Source organism: Oryctolagus cuniculus, chromosome 19, assembly GCF_051225735.1.
Source record: "Oryctolagus cuniculus isolate XC-2025 breed Fujian yellow rabbit chromosome 19, ASM5122573v1, whole genome shotgun sequence".
Taxonomy (NCBI): Eukaryota; Metazoa; Chordata; class Mammalia; order Lagomorpha; family Leporidae; genus Oryctolagus; species Oryctolagus cuniculus.
The window spans coordinates 31,847,073-31,850,966 of NC_142885.1; the positions used below are offsets into that span (position 1 = coordinate 31,847,073).

General features: G+C 52.3%; 1 pseudogene; it reads right to left on the bottom strand.

Moving 5' to 3' along the window:
* Nucleotides 1–639: 639 nt before the first annotated feature.
* Nucleotides 640–2,695, bottom strand: LOC138846851 (SURP and G-patch domain-containing protein 1 pseudogene; annotated as a pseudogene).
* Between the last annotated feature and the right edge of the window lie 1,199 nt (nucleotides 2,696–3,894).

The window sequence follows — 3,894 nt, forward strand, 5'->3', positions numbered from 1 at the left end:
TACACGTCAATCCACCGTCCTGATATTTATTTGTGAGGAAGCAGATATTGGCTCAACTAGATGGGTTCCTGCCACAGATATAGGAAACCTGGGTGGAGTTTATGCCTCCTGGCTTTGACCTAGCCCAGCTGAAGCTACTGAGGGAATTTGGGGAGTAGAACTGAAAATAAGATTCATTCTCAATCTCATTCTCATTCTCATTCCCATTCATTTCTCTCTCTCTCTTTCTCTCTCCCCCCTATCTCTACCATCCTGCTCTTCCAAAAAATAAATGCATTTTTTAAAGATTTGTTTATTTTCTTTGAAAGGCAGAGTTACAGAGAGGCAGAGGCAGAGAGAGAAAAGTCTTCCATCTGCTGGTTCACTCTGCAAATGTCTGCAAGGGCTGGAGCTGGGCTGATCTAAAGCCAGTAGCAAGGAGCTCCTTCCAGGTCCCCTATGTGGCTGCAGAGGCCCATGGACTTGGATCATCTTCCACTCCTTTCCCAGGCCAGAGCAGAGAGCTGGGCTGTAAGTGGAGCATCCTGGACTCAAACTGGTGCCCATATGGAATGTGGGCACTGCAGGCCACAGCTTTACCCACTATGCCACAGAGCCAGCCCCAATGAATACATTTTTAAAAGAATACTTTTTTTTTTTTTTGAGCACTGAGACTTTAATACACAGCACGACACTGGTGACGGCAGGGGCGGGCGCAGCGCGGCCACGTTCCACGGTCCAGGACCGGTGCTGGGAAAGCCGCCTGCGCAGCTGTCAGTAGTACGGCCGCCTTGGGTTGTTCAGGGGGTTGGGCCGGAAGCGGTAGGCCAGCATCATCCTCTTGCAGAAAGCCTCGTACTCGTCGTCCTCCTTGGAGAGCTCAGCCGGCCGGTCGATGCCGAAGCCGGCGCCGTCCACGGTGGTGGTGCCCTTGCTGACCGGGTTCTTGATGCCCTGGCCCTCGGAGCCCAGCCCCTCGCCCTCCTTCCAGCCCATCTTCATGAGCATCTGGTAGCCGATGTTCTCCACGGTCAGCTTGAACTCCTTGTACTCCGAGTAGTCGGGCTCGCGGCCCTCCTTCAGCGCCTTGAAGGTCTCCATGAACTTGTCCAGCTCGTCGGGTAGCAGGAAGTCTCCGATGAAGTGCTTGCCCCGGCCCATCTTGGTCAACTGCTCGGCCCACTCCCGCGTCTTGTCCATCTCCATGCGGCGCAGCCGGTGCTCCCAGGTGCCCAGCTCGCTGTCCACCTCCTCCTCGCTGTCGTAGCCGTGCTGGTGCTGCTGCAGCGCCTTCTCCCACAGCAGCTGCATGTCCTGCATGGCCCGCTTGTGCTGCATGATCATGTCGTACATCTGCTGCATCTCCTGCTGCTCCTTCAGCTGCTTCTTCTGGGCGTCTGACAGCTCCGTGACGCCCACCAGACCCACGGGCTTCCCCTTCTCGTAGCCGAGCCCCTTGAGGTCCTGAACTGAGAGAGGCGAGGGCGAGGCGTCCACCTCTCCCTGCACCAGCTCCGCAGTGGGGAGCTCCACCTTGTCCTCCTCGGGTCCCCACCTGCTCTTCCGCTTTCTTTTCACGGCGGCCATGGCGGAGGCCGGCTTCCCGGGGGCAGCCGGCGCGGGGGCAGTGGCCGGCGCGGGGGCCCATGAGGTGGGGCAGGTGGCGGCAGGGGGCGAGGCCCCCGACGGGGCGTCAGGAGGGGACGTGTGCTTCGGGCTGGGCTCAGGTGCTGGGGGGGTGCCTGTGGAGCCGGCCTTGGCGCTCCGGAACTCCTCTAGCTTCTGCCGGAAGTACTTGTACCCCTGGCTGTTGGGTTCGTACAGAAAGCTGAATGCCTGGTTCTCGCGGTTGTTCTGGAGGGCGATGGTTTCCACCTCGGGACCCCCGTCCGCTATGAACCTGGCCAGCTTTTCTGCGAGGCTCTTGGCCTCCTGGTCCTCTGGGGGTGAAACTTTCTGAGAGGCTCCCTGGGACTTCTGCGCCTCCTTCCTCATCTCAGCCACCTTCTTTCTGTAGTAGAGGAATTCCCTGCTATTATTATCGTGTAAAAACGCAAACGCTGGGTTATCCTTGTAGTCCTTCATAGCTACTTTTTCTAACTCGGGGTCTCCTTCTGCCACAAAGCGGGCCAATTTCTCTATCACTTTCCGAGTCTCGGCTCCCTCTGGGGGTGAAACTTTGATCTCCAGCCACTGCTCCTAGTCCTCCTCCTCGTCCTCATCGGGGGACTGGAAGACGCTGGGCCGCTGGGCCACGGGCAGCTGCTTGGCGTGCGAGTAGTTCCTCACCTGGCCCGGGGCGCTGCCCAGCCCCAGGCCTGCTGCTTGCCGAGCAGCAGGGGCCTCTTGCCAGCGCTGGGCGGGGGTGTGCTGGGCGGGCGCCGGCTGTGCTGGCGGTGGCGTCTGTGGTGGTCTGTGCCTTCTGCAACTTCAGGAACTGCTGCAAGAAGCTGCCGTCATTGGCGAATTTGTTAGAGACGCAAGAAGAGTTGTGTGCGTTCGCGACTTCTCCGGGATGCGGGGGCTGAGGGCTGGCCGCCTGGCTCTGCTTAGCTTTCTGCTCCATTCTGGCCTCGATTTCCCGCTTCTTCTGCGCGATGAGCTCTTCTTGGTGCAGGGTGTTCATGTTCATCTTTGCAGACTTGGGGGGAGCGACCCCAAACCACCGGTTAGCCTTACCTGCAACATCCCGGTTGTCCATCTTGAGACTCCAAGAATACATTTTTAAAAGGCAGCGGTGTTGTGGTGGTAGTGGCAGCCAGCTGCCAGGGTCTCAGGAGCCTGGCCCTGCACATTGCTGCTGTGGGCTGGACCGACAGCCATGCCACAGGTCTTTTGGAACAAATCATGGGATGCAGCTTCATTCAGATGTGGTAGAATATGCCAAGGAAAAATTTGGGTGCTTTATAAAAATAGTGATAGCTTTGATAAATTTGAGTTCTGTGAACCTTCATTGGTGGTTGGTAATTGCCTGCAGAGATCATCTGACAGACATCAGTACGATCAGATTTATTGTGATTCTAGAGTCCAGAAAAAACTACATGAACATTTTACTGAATGTGGGAGGCATACTAGTCATGCTTACAGAAAATCAGTTAACACAGATTATGCTAACTGGAGAAACTACTTGGGAAAGTAAAAATAACCTTGCTATTTCATTTGCTCCACTTGTGCACCAAAGTGAGAATGATTATGGCAAGCTTGCCATTGTTGGACTGCCTCCCTGACCTGTCAGAAAACTGCAGGACTTGTCCAGTATTTACATTTGCTGCAAACTTAGAACTTTCATAAATGATAAGATGCAGGCCAAAGGGATTTCCCAAAAGGAAAAGAAAGAGAGTGAAACAGAATTAATAGGCAAGTCATTGTAGGTAATAAGCTTATTCCTCAACCTCTAGACAGTGAGGAGGATGAGAAAATGGAAGATTAGATAAAAGAGAAAGACTACAGTGAAGCCGTGAAGCCAGAAGAGCCTCCTCAGAATTCACTGAGACAGCAAACATGAAGCTGCCCCTCGTTGAGTCTTTAAAAATTTACTTGACATATTTTAGAAATAAATTACAGATTGATAAGAAAGAACGACTCCTGATAATTCCTGTAGTCTCAAACCTGTAACATTTGCTAGAAGTTAAGAGAATTATTTCTTTCATAAGAGTGAATTATAGTGGGGCAAAAAGTATAACCTGTTTCTCTCAGTAGCAAAAATGATGTATTCAGTCATTAAAAAGAATCTCTTTTATAAAATCTATTTTTTTAAATCTTGGAAAAATGCTATTTATCTCAGACTGATTTGAAAGTAGAATACAACCATAGTCAAGACCTTGTGACCTATAAATCCTTTTTCTGACTCCTTATGGATTCATAATAGTGAAGCTTAGATGTAATTTTATGTAAGGTTTAAATCATTGTTAAGCA